This window comes from Vulpes vulpes, chromosome 11, assembly GCF_048418805.1.
Source record: "Vulpes vulpes isolate BD-2025 chromosome 11, VulVul3, whole genome shotgun sequence".
Lineage (NCBI taxonomy): Eukaryota > Metazoa > Chordata > Mammalia > Carnivora > Canidae > Vulpes > Vulpes vulpes.
In genome coordinates, this window is record NC_132790.1 from 44379819 (window position 1) to 44399317 (window position 19499).

Genomic DNA, 19499 nt, shown 5'->3' on the forward strand with positions numbered 1-19499 from the left:
ATCTGGATCTTAATGGCAAGGACGTAACCAAAGATGGTCAATAGCATAATGTTTAAGGGAGGGACCTCAGGAACTCCAACACTTCCCTTCTGTGTAACATTGGGCAAGTTTCTTTACCTCCCAACACCTCAGCTTCATCATCTATAGAACAGGGATAACCATAGTTCCTACCTAGGCAAGTTGCGAGGATTCAATGAGTTCATATGTGTAAAATGACATGCTTAATAAATATTATTATTATTACTATTTTCTCCTCTTTAAAGCGAAAGAAACTAAAGCTAAGAGTGGATACATAATTGGCTGAATAGGACACAGCTAAAGTGGTAGTATCAAGACTCAAACTCGGTTTTTCCTGAGATATATCCAATGTTCCTTCCATTATATGTTACTGTGGCCAAAAGCTTTAAACAATCAGTGCATTAGCTTTTCATTTGTGAAATGGTATAACAATGATACAAACTTTATAGGATTATTATAATATTTGTAGAGTATTTAAAACCGTGCCTGAGATGAAGTGCTATAAAAGGTTTGCCACTATGAAATGTAATACTCATAATTATAACAACAACAATAATAAAATTTTGCCTGTGCCCTGCTGTCTGTAAGATTAAAAATGCCTCCTCTTAGAACCAACTCAGGCAAGATTTATTGAGGCTGGGATGGGATAAGTGGGTGGAGGGAGTCAGCAGGGGTATGTTACATGCTCCCTTTGCGTAAGAAGAGAATGATCTTAGGACATCTGTGAATGAGCTGAGTGGAGATGGCAAGGCCAAATCACTGTTATTCTTTGGACTGGTCAAATGGGCTGGTGGGGGGAGGGTAGGTAGAATAGAAAATTTTCAAATCTTCCAAATCTGCAGATCTCCAGTGACCATGGCTACATTTGATGTCAACTGCAATACACCTTCAAAAGAAATAAACTCCTCTACAAAATGAAGCTTGGAAGATAGGCAAATAAATGGGAGAGAAAAGAAGGCCCTGGACACACAAAAAAAAGTGCAGGTCAAAATAAATCTGACTCTTGGTTTCCTGCACTTTGATCCATTCATGTAGCTTCAGGATTTGTTTATGATTATTTGCATAGTTGAGACTCTCTGGGGCTTTTTGATTGTTGTTTCTTATTTCAAAACCCAACACAGCAGGATACAAGTTTTATGCTTCTATTCCCGTTTTATCAGGAAAGAACAGAGTGAAAACTTTAATCTTCCCCCCCAACTCCCAACATTGCTGAGATGATTTAATGCCTCATAACAGAAGTAATTTTGTGATAATGACACAAAAGCAGCAATTAAAAAATATTGCTTGTTTCAGGGCCTATAAATCGGTTGTTGGTAATTGACAACAGAATGTGTTTTCTAATCCACTGAAATGATATCTTATTGCAAGCTGGCATGGTAATTACTGTATTTGTACAGTACCAGAGGAGTTCCAGCCTGAGTTTGACAGGGAGTTGATTAAATCACCCAGGTGTAATTGAAGGTTTTGATTGCATTGCCTCCGAGCTGATCAGCATTAGTAATAGCCTAGCTTTCTGCTGTCGTGTGTTTTTAGAGCTGGTGGTATATCAGCCCTTTCGATCTCCCTCCCAGCCCTCAGCCTCTGTTGTGCTGTTGTCTGGGGGAACCAAGAGGGCTCCTCAGAGCAGAAAAAATGAGGACAGACAGCAGATCCCTCATGCTGGACCTAAATGACATCATTTGAAACAAAAAGAAACGGTTTCTAATAGCCTGCTTTGTTTCTTTGGATGAAGAGGGCAGGGCTATCACACCCAAAGATATGCTTGCACTCAGTGTGGCTTAAGGAGTATTTCCATGAGACACAAGAGAAGGGCTTCTACTCATTCTTTGCTCATTTGTTGATTTCCACTGATTATTTTTCAAAAGGGGATATTTAACTTGTCAATCTTAAATGCAGCATTTCAGTTATCAAGAACAATTTTGTGATTCTGTGTTGTGAGGAGACTTTGAATTCATTGGTATTATTTCTCTTATTTATGTGGTATTTTCTGAGTGATTGTTTTACATAAAAGCACATTACAAAAAGGGAGGGAAGAAATAGTGCATAAGTAAATTCCAATACAAAGCTGAACATGATAAAGCCCTTACAAATAATATAAATTCATTGAGGTAGAAGTACAGAAAATTTTCAACATCCCATAAGCATTTATTGACCACCAACAAGGAAAGTCTCTGGATGATAGGAGGATAAATAAGAACAGGCTCCTTCTCTCTGGGAACTTACAGTCTAATCAAGAAAACAGCAGTAACAACAAGAAAAGGCTAACAGCTAATATTTTTTACTTTGCATGCACTATTTCTTTTAATTTTCATAAGAACTACTATAGGGAGATGCAATCTTTATTCTTATTCTGCAGATAGATAAAATGGGGGGTAGGGAAGTTACATAACATTTCTTTTTTTTTTTTTTAAGATTTTATTTACTTATTCATGAGAGACACACACACAGAGAGAGAGAGGCAGAGACACAGGCAGAGGGAGAAGCAGGCTCCCTGTGGGAGCTCGATGTGGGACTTGATCCCGGGTCTTCACGACCACCCTGGGCTGAAGGCAGCACTAAACCGCTGAGCCATCCGGGCTGCCCTTACATAACATTTCCAAGACAAATTGGAAACTGGTGAATTCATAATTTGAGCCCAGGTCTTTCACAATAACTAGGAAAAATAATACTTATCCCCATTTACAAATAAAGCTGAAGTAGAGAGTTTAAGCAAATTGCCTATGTTCAGCTGTTAGAAAGTGGTGGATTTATAACCATAAATCCATAATCCCAGAACTGTAAATCAAAGTAGAAATAAATGTTTCAGTATATCTAAGAAAAGCCCTGTGGGAGCACCAAAGAAGATGGAAGTAATTCAGATCAGGATTGAATAAGGAATCCTTTATAGAGGATTCAGCTTTGAGTTGACACCTGAGAGTAAGAAGCAGAGGTGGAAATATTAGAAGGGCTTCTTCTCACTGGGGAGGTCAAGTCCAAATCAACCAGTTTTCTTTTGCTACCTATCATCAGATCCAACAAAGAGTTGGACCAAAAGGAGAAATTTGCTTTAAGTTTATTTATTTATTTCTATTAATCTCTACACCAACACAGGGCTAGACCTCACGACCCTCGAGATTAAGAGGCACATGCTCTTTCTACTGAGCCAGCCAGTTGCCCCCAAAAGAAGAGAATTTTAAAAAGCAAATTTGCTGGCACAATTGGACACTTTGGACTATCTATGGAATTTATTTATCCACCTCTCTCCCCATCAGTGTATATTATAATTTGATCACCGATTACAAAATCTGGATCTCTTCCTTCCAATAATTAAGTGTGGTGAACAGTTTCTGAGGCAGCTCCAGTCCCGTCTGTTTTCTGAAATGGATGGAACCTTGCAGAGAAGAACTTCCTTTCAGAGTTCTGCCATTTTTTTTAGCTTCAAGAGGAAAACCGAGCCCAGGGTCAAAGGGCTACTGTGTTCACCTGACAGAGGCCTATCAGACCCAGGAGACATCAAGCCATTTCCAGGGAGGTTCAGAAGGATTTAATGGAGGCTTCAGGTAGACATTCCTCTATGTTTGACTGCTGCCTCTGAGAGGAACCCTAAAGGTGAAGGTTTAGGATGGTCCTCCTTCCTGGGATGGCATCTGTGGGCAGATTTGCCTCTAATCAGTCTCTAGAAGACAACGTTGCACATTTGGCTGTTTAGATTTATTTCCTAATGTTTAAATCAGTGAGGCCATTTTACATTATTTCCTCTGGACAATATCTGCTCCATCTATAAGGATCAAGCAGGGCTTTGAAATCCAAAAGGAGAGGAATCGAGTTCACTGAAGGTTGAGCACATTGAGTAAAGAATGACCCCTAGATGGACTTTGTTTCCCATGCAAACTATGTGGCAAGTGTCAGTTCAAGAACACATTTTTGGGACTCTGTCATTTTCTACTCTAATGTGGTCTAAGACTTTTTTAATCCTCTTGCAGATAGGCAGGGTGGGGACTAGGGTGAGGCAAGTGAGGCACTAGCTTTAGGAGAAAAACTTAAAGGGAACCTTGATTCAAAATCTAGACTAATGCTACCCCACCCATCCAAATTAAGATGAACATAAAAAAAGACAGGGTTAGTGTTACAAATTTTTCCTTTTGCTTTAGAGTCTAATATGGGTTGGCAGGGCATTGCAGGGGGGTAAGCCTCTGGTAGTACCCTGATGTGCAGCCACTAAAGAGAGGGAATGGAGCCCATAATAGTAGTTGAGATCCTAAGGATAAAGTCTGGCTTTGGGAGACCTGATGGATTAAGATTTGATTAGTAATGAAGATCTTGTTCTAGTACCCAAGTCATTGAAAGGACTCCAGGATATCTCAGGCTTAGGACCCATTGCCACACAACTCTGGTAGGTGCTCCTACTATTATTTGCAGTTTTGTATTGGCAGGTGCAGCCAGAATATACATATGTACTTACAATACATGAGGGCCAACAGACATATGAATGGGCATAGTGACTAGTTCATTCTTATTGCTGAAGAGAAAACTGATGAATAACTAAACATATGGATTAAATAGGACAGAGATATAGGACCTTCCAGGAAACTCTGACAGCATAAATGTTGGTTTAGGCTGGTTTTATGCCTGTAATGAGAGCACACTCAGTTCTCTACAAATCTTAAGACAGGGAAAACACTGTTACAGGATAACATTGATCACACATTTATTTAGTAGCTACTATACTTAGCTCTATAATAGGTGTTTAAATTTGTTTTGCCATTTTTTAAAGCTTGGATTTTTATCTGTTAAAGTAGAGACAGACCTACCGCCAAGATTATAGTGAAGATTAGAAATAAATTGGGCTATTTTTATTATTAATGAATTAAATTGATATAGGAATATAAAAGAAATATGAAATATTGTATCTACATAGTATCTTGACCTGAAATTAAATGGAAGCTGATCCTATATTTCTGCACAAGATAAACTTGAAGTAACACAAGATTTGGCACATTGTTAATAATAAACGTTTAATATGTAAGAAAATGCAAGATGAAAAACATTACATGAATTTAGTATCTTCTGAAGGCATCACAAATGCTTTAAAAAAACTTTTTAAAGAAATACATTGCACCTACTAATTATGTGCATTACCTTATTTGAGTGACAAAGTTTAACTTTCAATCAGGAACCAATTGGAAAGAAGATAATATTTATATGCAGCCTCTCTATGTATAATCACAACAGAGTTATAAAAGACCCTACTTATTCTCACAACACTTAACCATGATCAAATGTCCAATTGATCCCAGTTGATCTCAACTAGAAGATGCCATTGTTGGGTGTGGGGATTCACTTAAAAGAGAGAAGAAAAAAATCCTCACTTTCATGACATGATTTATCCTGTGACACACAATGAGGAAATAGATCACAGGAAAATGAACAGAGAAAACTGTTGCTCATGTTCTAAGAAATAGACCCAGATGGGTAATTTGCCAAAGGCTACACAAGAAAGTAAGCAGTATCAGGTTTTGGAAATGGATCTTCTGATTCCAAATCCCATGAGCATGCCACAGCATCACTGCATGAATAGTCTCTCCTTCTCACTTCCAAATAATTTCCCAACTTGCCCATCTCACCACGCTTTTTTGTCAGCTTCTGTATCCACCTATGGCAGGTATTTCTGTAAAGCCATTAATTACCGTCTAATTTTCAAATCCAATTATCTTGATACAATCTTTATTTTCCTTTTCTCTTTAGCATTCTACTATGCACTGCTCCATCCTCCTTGAAACTGTTTTTCCTTGACCTCAATTATGAACAAAATGACCCATCCAGTTTTTCAAATTAGAAACCTAGGAGCATTGTTGTCATTAATGCTTCCCCTCCTTTGTCTTTCTCTCTCTCTCTCTCTTACAGATACATATACACACACACACACACACACACACACACACACACACACACACACAACACTGAATTTTGGTAACCAATACCTAGCAAATAAATCTTGTAAATATATTTCCAGTCCTCTGTTCTTGATCCTATCTCTGCCTTTGTTTCTCTTCTGCCAACTAGAATCGTTTGCAGTCATGTTTCTGAACCATCTCTATTTCCTCCATGCACTCAAGTACTCCATTCTCCACTAGATCTAAAAATATGACTCTATGTGAAAGGCAAGCAACAGGGGAAAGGTGTTATTATGCAACAGTATTTCCAACACATCTTCAATGTATCAACTGTATCAAAGTACAGAGACACCTCCTCATTTCTGGGGCCTTTACCTCCCTTCTCCCCTCTCCCAAGACCTTTACAATCTGCCAGGAGGTCCAAAGGGTGCTAAGCTATAAGCATGTAGAGCTACATGGAGGATGTGAAAGTGAGCTGTGGGCAACAGATGCAGCACAGGGTGGCAGAAATAACACCAAGCTTGAGTCCTGTCTCGACCACTTCCTAACCATGTGACCTTGAGCCAGTCTCTGAATTTCTCTGAACTTCAGTTTTAGAGTGACAATCATAATACTTGTCAAAAGGTTGTTATGAGTCTCAAATAAATATTAAATATAATACATACAAAATTACTTTGTCAACCATATATACTGCATACATACTAGTCCTTATTAGGTTGTAAGTGGAAAGCAATTTGGGAACTGTACCTTAAAGAAAGTAAAGGGAACATAACAGTGGCAGTGAAATCAAGATGATGGATAAAGATACAGATCAGGATGCAGCAGAAATGGCTTAATCCAGATCCACTCAAAATGGGAGAAATTACAACCTACAGTTTATGAGCATAATTTTAGCCTGTTCTGGGTTGGAATCTGAATTCTCCACTTAACAAGTTGGGTCCATCAGACAAGTTAACAACTCTAAAGTAATTAATGGTAATAGTATTTCTAAAACTTTATTAGTATGTGTGCTAGGCATTATTCTAAATATTTACATGATTATTTCTGAGTTTTAATTTCTTCATGTACAAAATGGCATCAGTAACTACTGTACTTTACGCATAGGATTACCATGAGAATTAAATAAATTAGCATGGTCTTGGCCATGTAGATACAACTCATAACATAACAGCTATTATCATTATTAGCTATGGAAATATTAAAGCAAAAACGAGTGACTGATTAGGCAGACTTCCTTCTATTTCCCCTGCTAAGTATAATTACAAACCCTGAACATTATATATGAAACAAACATAAGACTCAAATGTGGAGCAAAGAAGGCAGACTGGCTACAAACCTTGGGTAGGAGATATCCCATGACAGTGAGTTTTTTGGGTTCTCTTTTTACCTCATATATCCCCAAACATAAAGCTGAAGAAGCCAGTCACCTAGAAATGCCAGTAGGAGCAGACAACAAAAGCTCCAAGAAAAACCTGCTGTTTCTAGTTAAAGAACCAGAAATAGGGCACTCTAGAAAAACAGAAAACTTTATGCAAAAGCGATCCTCCCCCCTGGTCAAATACCATGGAAAGAAACTGCCATCAGGAAAGGTTGAGTGGGGAACCTAGACTTCTGTCCTTGTTTACCTATAACAAGGCACTCCTACCTCACCTCCCACCCTGTGCTATCAGAGAAGACAGAGTGAGGGGCCAGGATTTCCATATCCATCCAGTGATAATGAGCTCTCCCCCATCCCAGGTGTCAGTAGAGGCCACATGGGGACCCCACACAGTAGTAACAAGGGACTTCTACCTCTCCCTGCTGAGGTGGTATAAGAGAAGGCCAAGAGGGGAACTTGGACTTTCACTTCCACATGGCAGTTATGATGCAGCACCTCCCACCTTCCCCTGCCAAGGCAGTGTCAACCAAAGCCTGCTGAATCAAAGGATTTAAGTAAGATACAGACTTTTATGACAAAATACTCAAATTATCCAGGTTTCAAAAAAAGAAAGAAAAAAAAAAGAAAAAGGTTGCTCATTATACCAAAACCTAGGAAAATCTCAAGTGAGAAAAAGTAATCAACACACACCAACACTAAGGTGACACAGATGTTCGAATTACCTAAATAGAAAGAAATTTAAAGAAGTCCCCATAAAAAAAAGCTTTAGTGAACAATTATGAACATGTTTGAAATAAATGAAGACATAGAAAATATCCGCAAAGGAACAGAAGATATATAGAAGAACCAAATGGAAAATTTAAAACTGTAATATACAATAACCAAAATAAAAAGTCAGTGGATAGGCTAAACAGAATGGAGAGGATAGAGAAATGAACCAATAATCTTGAAGACAGGACAATAGAAATTACTCAATCTGAACAAACAAAGAAAATAAAGTCAGGAAAAAAAATGAAAGAAAAAAACCTTAGGAACTTGAGGGGCTATGACAAAAGGTCTAACATTTCTGTCATCAGATACAAGAAGGACAAGAAGAGGTAGGATTGAAAAAGTTTTCCAAGAAATATGGCTGCACTACAGTGGTACGGTGATTACAGTAGTAATCATCACAATATGTAAGCGTATCAAATCAACATGTTGTACACCTTAAAGTTATGAAATATTATATGCCAACTGTATCTCAATAAAGTTGGCAAAAATAAATTAAAAAGAGAAACTCATAGGAAAAAATCTAAAGGGTTAGCTTAATAAAATTAAGATATTTTTAAAAGAAATAGTAGTTGAGAACTTTCTAAATTTGGCAAAAATATAAACTTACAGATTTAGAAGCTAAGCAAATACAAGAAAATAAATTAAATCCACATCAAGACACATCACACCCAGAAATAAATGACACATTATCCATAGGGGTAAAATAATTCCAATGACGGTGGATTCCTCATAAGAAACCATGCTGGTTGGAAGAAAGTGGTACAACATTTTTCAAGTGCTAAGATAACAGAATTGTAAATACAGAATCTATCTAGTGAAAATACATTTCAGGAATGAAGGGAAAATCACTACTTTTTCAGATAAAGGAAATCAAAAGAATTTCTCACCAGAGGCTTACCCTAAAAAAATAGCTAAAAGAAGTTCTTGAAACAGAAAGGAAAAGATTTTTTCTTAAAGCTTCAAACATTTGGAATGAAGAAGAAAAGAATAACAAAGAGTCTAGATATGGATAAATTCAATAGACTTCCTTGAGTTTTCTAAATACTGTTTGATGATTGAAGCAAAAAATCATGACATCATTTGATGTGGTTTTTAATATATGTAAATAAAATATTTAAGACAATTACACTGTAAATGGGAGAAGGTAAAAGGACTTAAAGGGAGGTAATATTTCTAGGCTTTATCCAAACTAGCAAAATGTCGGGATCCCTGGGTGGCGCAGCGGTTTGGCGCCTGTCTTTGGCCCAGGGCGCGATCCTGGAGACCCGGGATCGAATCCCACATCGGGCTCCCGATGCATGGAGCCTGCTTCTCCCTCTGCCTGTGTCTCTGCCTCTCTCTCTCTCTCTCTCTGTGACTATCATAAATAAAAATTAAAAAAAAAAAAAAAAAAAACAAACTAGCAAAATGTCAACATCAGCAGGCTGTGACAAGTATAAAATAATGTTTACAGCTGCTACTATGAAATCTATACAAAGAGATACATCAAAAAATGCTATTGATAATCAAAATGGAATTCTAAAATCTGTTCAAACAATCCAGAGAAAGGACAAAAAAAATACCAGAAAAATGAAAAATAGAGGAAACAAACAGAAAATAAAAACAAATAAAATGGCAGACTTAAGCCCTAACCTAGTAATCAATCAATCATTTTGTTAGATGTAAATAGGCTACAGTAGTTTCATTTATATAACATTCTCACAAGGACAAAATGAAAGACATGGAGAACCAACTGGTGGCTGTCAGAGTTTAGGAGAAGTAGAGGCAGGTGAGTAGAAGTGACCATAAAGGGATAGCCCCCAGGTAGCCTTTGTGGTAGAATGAAACAGAAAGGAATAGTTCTGTAGCTTGATCACAGTGGTGATTGTATGAATCTACACAGGTGATAAAATGACATAAATATACACACACATTATTTCAATATGTTAATATCCTGGTTTTAATATTGTAATATAGTTATGTAAAATGTAACCAGTGGCAGAAAGTGGTTGAAGGTACAGGGGACTACCCTGTATTTTTCTTGCAACTTATTGTAAAACTATAATTATTTCCAATTAAATTAGTTGTTTTGTTCTAAGTGAGTCCAGAAAGCAGTGAGAGAAAGAGTTTTAGTACCCTAGCTCAAAATCCAGAGAGAAGTGGGTCTTGGAAGTGAAATTTTGAGCACTTGTTATTCCCACTATGTTTCATTACCATTTATTTTTAAGAACTTGCTTGGAGAATGGGGGACTCAATGCCTTCTATTGACTAGTAAGGTTTTGAGGTTACTTGTAGCAAAACCCAGAAACTTTTCAGAGTCCAGCAGGCTTCCTTCAGATTCAGCTGGATTAACCTCAAAACATCATGTACAAAGATATAACTACTAGCTAAATATATCATCATACACTATTCAATGCTGGGGTGGGAGAGAGGGTGAAAAAGGAGATTAAGAGTGTGACACATTTTTCACACAAGAAATGTTTCATTTTCTTGTGACTGAGCATGTTCTCATGCTCTGCCAACAACAATATTCAGTTTTGCGATCCGGTTTTGGATGGTAAAACCTTCAGCACTTTACAAAGCTGGTTTTCTCTTCACAAGAACATGGAAATTCAATTACCTTTTGAGAGTGAAACAAGAATGGGCTCAACTCTTGGCTCAGTCTGTTTGAGAACATCCACATGTGATCATATACTCTTGTGTGGGAATGGGGCATGGCTAGATTGTAATCATATCAAATTAATTATTTGATAATCATTTACCAAAAAAATTACTGTTTTTTGCCTAAAGAAACAGTGATAATGAAATAAAAGAAAAATAATAATAAAAGAAAGCCCAAATCAGCATGAATCTCTCAATATTTGCCCAGAACTCTGTGAGAGGTAGAGTTACTGGGCCTCACTCAACCCGCCCTACCCTTGCCTGGTACCATCTGGATCTATGACACAGCACCTGGGTTTTTAGCCATGTTCCCATGTGTCTGTGTCTTTCCTCTAATAAACTGCCAGTACCTCTAGGAGAAACCTCAGGCTGATTCCATTCACTCCTACCCAAGCACAGGTGAAGTGGGCTTTTCTGTATATTTTAGGGTAAATGCTAGATTTATATAAAAAATAAGGCCAAAATTCACAGTGGCTTAAATTTTTTTTTTAATTTTATTTATGATAGTCACAGAGAGAGAGAGAGAGAGAGAGGCAGAGACACAGGCAGAGGGAGAAGCAGGCTCCATGCACCAGGAGCCCGACGTGGGATTCGATCCCGGGTCTCCAGGATCACACCCTGGGCCAAAGGCAGGCACCAAACTGCTGCACCACCCAGGGATCCCCACAGTGGCTTAAATAAATGAGAGGCTAAGAGTCCAGCAGTGAAGACCCAAGTTCTTCCTCCTTGTTCTGCCATCCTCAGCTGTTGTTCTAGCCACAGGGCTGAATCTGGGTCTTGGCAAGTTAGTGTTATAGCCCATGAAAAGGGGAAGATGAAGGAAGGAGCATATGCCCAATGTTCTAAATCCATATTAAAGCCTTAAAATGGTATAACTTCTGCTCATATACTAAACACATGGATTTATCTACCTGTAAGAAAATCTATAAAATACAGTTTCTTGCTCTCTAGCTGGGCAATCCTGTTTGAAGCTTAAACTGTGGGCAGATATGTGTTGTGGGGGGTGGGGGGCTGGGTGTGGGTGTCTATCCTTATAAGGAAAAAGGAGACAGTAGGTACTGGGGAGACAGCTAGAAGTCTCACCAGATTTTCTATATTACTGCCATTCCTTAAGATGTTCAGTCCCAGCTTCCAACTCAGTTTATCTGTGTCCTGAGATGTTGAAAAACGGTGCCCAGGTAAGTTGATAGAGACAGAGCAGAGACTCAGGACATAGATGATACAACCAGTCAGTCAACTACCAATGGTCTGGGTATTACTATAACCTTTGAAAGGAATTAATGAGACAGCTGGGGGATGGAGTCCCATCCAGTGAGTGCTCTTCTGTTGTTTATCCTAAGACCTTCAACTCCCTTGAGGCTTCATTTTCTAAAAGGTAAAGCCTAACTTCTTCCTTTCTGTATTTCAGCTCTGACTTTCCTTCCATGAGGTAAGAAAAGCAGACTGCAGCATTGACTAAAAGAAGGGAGGGCCAGAAGAACAGAAGAAAATTGCAAGAACAAAATTAATGGAAAATATTCTTTATTCATCAATCTTAATGAGTATTTCTTCAACTGAATTATACTTCTGAATATAAAATTTTGAATTTATCTTCTGAAATACCAACCAGGAGATTTCACTCCACCTTTTGATCCTTAGCCCCTGCAGTGGGATTGTGCCAGGTATTTAGTAACAAAGTTTTTACTCCGGAAACCTCAAGTACAAATCAACCAGACACTGAAATAACACAGATCAGGAATCAGCTTGCTTCTATGTTCCAAACAAAAGATAAGTTGTTCCCTTTAGACAAATAAACCACATTAAATTTACTATATTACTGTATCAACAGCAAATACCATGTTGATGGCCAAGAAGAAACATGTAATTCTTTTATTTAATCTATCCACTTTGCACAGATTCCTGATAAAGTTTAAGAGACCTTTTTTTCTCATTTTTTTCTTACATTCTCTTCTAAAAATGTATGCCCATTTCTATTTTAAGGGAATCTGGTGAGTTTTCCATATTAACTCAATCATTTTCATCACTCAAATACCTTTTTCCTTTTAATCAATTGGAGACACTCTCCCTGAGTATACTGAGCTTTCATCAGGTCAGGCCTCCTCAGACTTCCCCTTTCATCTCACAAAATGATTTCATCTTCTAAATAATGAACACTTTCCAGTAAATCTTTACATAGCTTTTCTGGGCATGTAATACACAGCATGAAATGTTGCATCATAAATCAAAGCTAGCTCTTTTTTTGCACTTTACAAATCACCTTTGACCTTTATTATCTCACAACTTTCACAACCTCATTAGGTACTTATTTTTATTATCAAATTTTATAGATGAGAAAATTAGGGCTCAGAAATTTGTCTAAGGTGAAACAATCAAGATCCAGTTCAGATCAGATCCTCTAACTCTAGATATTTTTACTACACCCTAAAATCTCACCCCTTGTGCTTTGTTGAGAAAAACCTCAATATTTGTCATTAAAAGCTCAGGTTGATCATGGACATCCTTCCAAAAACTGTTGTTGATCATGGAAATATATCAAGAACAAAGGGACTGGCCAGAGGATGGGATGGGATGGTCCTCCAAAGTAGGAGGACTCTAAGCTTACCTCGTCCCACGTCCCATGGATACAACTAGACAGCACTCACATCGGTGTAAATAACACAAAAAATGACCTGAAGACTGCTAGAACAAACTTCCCATTAAAGGTAGAGAAGAGGCCACATCAAAATGGGTAGGAAGGGTAGAGCTGCAGGGGTGAGCTAAAGAGTCCTGGCCATCTGTGGTCAGAGGGAGCCAGGGGTGCAAAGAAGGGTGAGAAACAGACAATCACACTAAGGAGTCCACAATTAGGAAGATGAATCCCACTAACATTTGGCTTTGAGAGTGAGAGGAGCTGAATTTCATGAGTTTTTATAAGCAGTGGAACTTAAAGCTTAGAATTCTAAAAATTAGTGGGCTCACATCTAGGAGAACCCTGAGCCCTGAGTGCTAGGAAGCTGAGTCCCACCCTTAAAGAGAACTCAACAAACAAATCATTGAGATCCAGCCTAGAAACTGCACTGAGAAAAATGCCTGGGGCATATGGGAGGGACTCATCCCAGAGCTGGGCCAGAGAAGCTGGAACAGCAGGAAGACCCCTCCAAGAACAAAGCAGCTGGCTGGTGCCATTTCCCTGTACCCTTCAGTACAAACACACAGCCACCTGCAGGAACAAGCACAGCACTAATACTCACTACCTAACTTGCTTACACCAAGACCCACTCACCCACACTTCATCAGATCTGCCCTTTCCAGTCACACTTGCCTCTGTCTGGGTGCTGTGGGTCCCCTCCCCCAGGAGAGATGCTTAAGCCTTGCCAACATGTGTCTCCTGACCAGGCATTTAGGAAGGCCTCACCTAGCAGTGTCAGCTGGTCACCTCTCCCTGGGAGGACTCCTACACCTTATTAAAACTGCACCTCCAGTGCATTGTACAATTTTTGAAGTGGCCCAGCCAGGTCAGGCCCCAGTCTCCACAGGTTAGAAGAAGCAGAGAAATCTGTCTTCCACAACCCGGAAGATAGAGAAATGAAAAGTAATCAAGCTGAGCAAGGGAGAGAAAAAAAAAATGTATGCAAAATAAAACATGACTTAGGGAACTCAGTGACTTCATCAAGCATAATAACACTGGCATTATAGGGATGCCAGAAGAAAAAGAGAGAGAAAAGGGGGAAGAAAATTTACTTGAAGAAATAATAGTTGAAAACTTCCTTAATCTGGGGAAGGAAGCACATACCCAGATCCAGGAGGCACAGGGAGTCCCCACCAAAATCAACCCAAGGAGGTCCACACTAAGACACATAGTAATTAAGATGGCAAAAAGGTAGTGATAAAGAAAAAAATATATTTTTTAATTTTATTTTTTTAAAGATTTTATTTATCTATTCACGAGAGACACACAGAGAGGTAGAGACATAGGCAGAGAGAGATAAGCAGGCTCCATGCAGGAAACCCGATGTGTAACTCAAACCTGAGACCCTGGGATCACACCCTGAGCCAAAGGCAGGCAGACGCTCAACAGCTGAGCCACCCAGGCGTCCCAAGAAAAAACAATTTTAAAGCAACAAGAGAATACAGTTACATACAAGAAGAAGAAGGAAAAAAAAAAAAGGTTATCAGTGGATTTTTCAGCAGAAACATTGCATTCTAGAAGAGAGTGGCAGGATATATTCAAAATGCTGAAAGAAAAAAGTCTTCAGCCAAGAATACTCTCTCCATTAAGGCTATCATTTAGGATAGAAGGAGAGATAAAGAGCTTCTCAGACAAACAAAAACTAAAGGAGTTCATGACCACTAAAACAGCTCTACAAGGAATGTTAAAGGGGACTCCGTGTAGAAAGGAAAGATCCTGAGTAAGGGTAAGAAAAGAAGTAAAAATAGGTATATCTGTAAATATCAGTCAAGGGATTCACAAAATAAAAAGATGTAAAATGTAACACCATATATCTAAAATGTGTGAGGGAAGAAATAAAGAATGGGTTTGATCTTAAGTGACCATCAATTTAATATAAACTACTATACACAGAAAATGTTATATACAAATTACATGGCAACCACAAATCTAAAAACAGCAATATATATGCAAAGAATAAAGAAAAAGAAATCCAAGTATATCACTAAAGAAAGCCAACAAACCATGAAAGAAAGCAAAAGCAGGATCAGAGAAAAACTACAAAAACAACCACAAAACAAGCAACAAAATGGCAATAAATACATATCTATCAATAATTACTTTGGGCATAAATGGATTATGTGTTCCAATCAAAAGACATAGGGTGAAGAAATGGATTTTTAAAAAAAGATCCATTTATATGCTGCCTATAAGAGATTCATCTCAGACCTAAAGACACCTGCAAATTAAAAGTGAGGGGATAGGATATTCATAATGCAAATGTATGCATTACTTTTATTGGACAAAGCATACCTTAAAACAAAGACTATAACAAGAGACAAAGGACAGTATACAATAATAATAGTACTAAAAGGGGACAATCCAACAAGAAGACATAACAGTTGTAAATACTTATGCATCCAACATGGAAGCACCCAAATACATAAATCAGTTAATAACCAACATAAAGGAAATAATCTATAGTAATACAGTAATAGTAGAGGACTTCAATACCACACTTACATGAATGGACAGATAATTCAAACAGAAAATCAACAAGGAAACAGTGGCTTTGAATGATACACTGGACCAGATGGCTGTAGCAGATACATTCAGAACATTTTGTCCTAAAGCAGCAGAATAAACATTCTTTTCAAGTGCACATGGAACATTCTCCAGAATACATCACATGTTAGGCCACAAGACAAGTCTCAACAAATTCAAAAAGATCAAAGTCATACTATGCATCTTTTCTGACCACAATGCTATGAAACTAGAAATTAACCACAAGAAAAATATCTGAAAAGAGCACAAATACATGGAGGTTAAATAACATGCTACTAACAATGAATGGGTCAGCCAAGAAATCACAGAAGAAATCATCAAAAAGTACCTGGAAACAAACAAAAATAAGAACACAACAGTCCCAAACCTTCAGGATGCAGCAAAAGCTGTTCTAAAAGGGAATTTTATAGCCTAACAGGTCTACCTCAAAAAGCAAGAAAAATCTCAAATAAACAACCTAACTTTACATCTAAAGGGGCTAGAAAAAAAGACTAAAACCCAAAACCAGAATAAGAAAGGAAATAATAAAGATTAGAACAAAAATAAATGATATAGAAACTAAAAAACAATAGATCAATGAAAATGAAACCAGGATCTGGTTCTTTGAAAAGATCAAGAAAATTGATTAACTTCTAGTTAGACTCTTCAGAGAGAGCGAGAGAGAGAGAGAGAGAGCAGAGATAGAGACATAAAGAGAACTCAAACAAAATCACAAACTACAGAGAAGAAATAATAACTGACACCACAGAAATATAAACACTTGTAAGCGAGTATTATAAAAAAATAATTTGCCAACAAAATGGATGAAATAAATAAATTCCTAGAAACATATAACCTCCCAAAAAAGGTTCAGCAAGTAATAGAAAATTTGAATATACCAATTACTGGCAAGGATATTAAATGAGTAATCAAAAAACTGAACAAAGTCTAGGACCAGAGAGATTCATAGGAGAATTCTACCAAACATTTTTTTTAAAGATTTATTTATTTATTTGCGAGAGAGAGAGAGAACGCAAATGCACGAGGGTGGGCAGGGGGAGAGCAGAGGGAGAAGCAGAGAGAATCTTAAGCAGACTCCACACTAAATGTGGAGCCCAATGCAGGGCTCAATCCCACAATCCTGAGATCATGACCTGAGCTGAAACCAAGAGTTGGAAGCTTATCTGACTGTGCAACCCAGGTGCACCTCTACCAAATACTTAAAGAGTTGATACCTCTTCTCAAGCTTTTCCAAAAAATAGAAGAGGAAGCAAAACTTCCAAATTCATTCTATGAGGCAAGTATTACTATGATACTAAAACCAAATAAAAAAGATAATTACAGGCCAATATTTCTGATGAACATAGATGCAAAAATCCTCAACAAAAATCCTAGGAAACTATCATAAAAAAAGGGGGGGGGGATCCTGGGTGGCGCAGCGGTTTAGCGCCTGCCTTTGGCCCAGGGCGCGATCCTGGAGACCTGGGATCGAATCCCACGTCGGGCTCCCGGTGCATGGAGCCTGCTTCTCCCTCTGCCTGTGTCTCTGCCTCTCTCTCTCTCTCTCTCTGTGACTATCATAAATAAATAATAAAAAAAAATACTAGGAAACTGAATGCAACAATACATTAAAAAAAGTCATTCAGCATGATCAGATCAGATTGTGGTTCCCACAAAAGTGGCTCATTATTTATAAATTAATCAATATAATAAGTCACACCAATAAGAGAAAGGATAAAAGCCATATGATTATTTCAATAGGTGCAGAGAAAGCATTTAACAAAGTACAGCATCCATTCATAATCAAAACCCTCAACAAAGTAGGTTTAGAGGTAACATATATCAAAATAATAAAGGCCTTCATATGTGAAAACCCACAGATAACATCATACTCAATGGGGAAAAACTGAGAGTTTTGCCAGTAAAGTCAGGAACAAGACAAGGATGTTCACTCTCACCACTTTTATTCAATGTGGTATTGGAAGTCTTAGCCACAGTAATCAGACAACAAAAAGAAATAAAAGGCATTCAGATTGGTAAGGAAGTAGTAAAACTTTCACCATTTGCAGATGACATGATACTATATAAAGACCACCAAAAATACTGATGAAGGAATTGAAGATGACACAAAGAAATGGAAACACATTCTAAACTTATGGATTAGAAAAACAAATATTGTTCTAATGTCTATATTACCCAAAGCAATCTACAGATTTAAGGCAATCTCTATCAAAATACTGATAGCATTTTTCACAGAACTAAAGCAAATGATCCTAAACAGCTAAAGCAATCTTGAAAAAGAAATACAAAACTGGAGGTGTCACAATTCCAGACTTCAGGTTATATTACAAACTATAGTAATCAAAACAGTACGGTATAGGCACAAAAATAGACCATAATTCAATGGAGCAGAATAGAAATCCAAGAAATAAACCCACCATTACATGGTTAATTAGTCTTTGACAAAACAGGAAACAATATCCCATGGGAAATAGTTTCAACAAATGGCACTGGAAAAACTGGACAGCTATATGTGAAAGAATGAAATGGAACCACTTTCTTACACCATACACAAAAATAAACTCAAAATGTATTAAGGACCTAAATATGAGACATGAAACTATAACAATCCTAGAAGAGAGGACAGGCAATAATTTCTCTGAAATCAGCTATAGCAACATTTTTCTAGATATGTCTCCTGAGGCAAAGAGAACAAAAGCAAAAATAAACTATTGGGACTATATCAAAATAAAAAGCTTCTGCACAGCAAAGGAAACATCAACAAAACTAAAAGGCAACCTACTGAATTGGAGAAGATATTTGCAAATGGCATATCCAATAAAGAGCTAGTATCCAAAGTATATAAAGAACTTGTACAACACAACACCAAGAAAACCCAAATAATCCAATAAAAAAATAGTCACAAGACATGAACGGACATTTCTCCAAAGAAGACATCCAGATGGCCAATAGATACATGAAAAGATGCTCAACATCACTCATCATCAGTAAAATGCAAATAAAGGAATACTTTGATCCCTGTCAGACACCCTTCAGAATTGCTAAAATAAAAGACACAAGAAACAACAAGTGTTGGAGAAGATGTGGAGAAAAAGGAACCCAGGTGCACTGTTGGTGGGAATGCAAACTGATGCTACCATTATGTAAGACAGTAGGAGGTTCCTCAAAAAGTTAAAAATATAATTTCCCTATGATACAGTAATCACACTCCTGGGTTTACCCCAAAATACTAAAACACTAATTCAAAGGGAAAAATGCAACCCCATGTTTATAGCAGCATTACTTAAAATAGCCAAGATAGGGAAACAGCCCTGTGTCCATTGGAAAATGAATGGATAAAGATGCATTATATGTATACACACACACACACACACAGAGTAAAATATTATTCAGCCATAAAAAAGAATGAAATCTGGCCATTTGCAACAATACGGATAGAGCTAGAGAGGATAGTGCTAAATGAAGTAAGTCAGTCAGAGAAAGACAAATAACATATGATTTCATTCATATGTGGAGTTTAAGAAACAAAACAAATGAACAAAGGGAAAAGAGAGACAGACAAACCAAGACAGACTTTTAACTATAGAGAACAAACTGTAGGTTACCA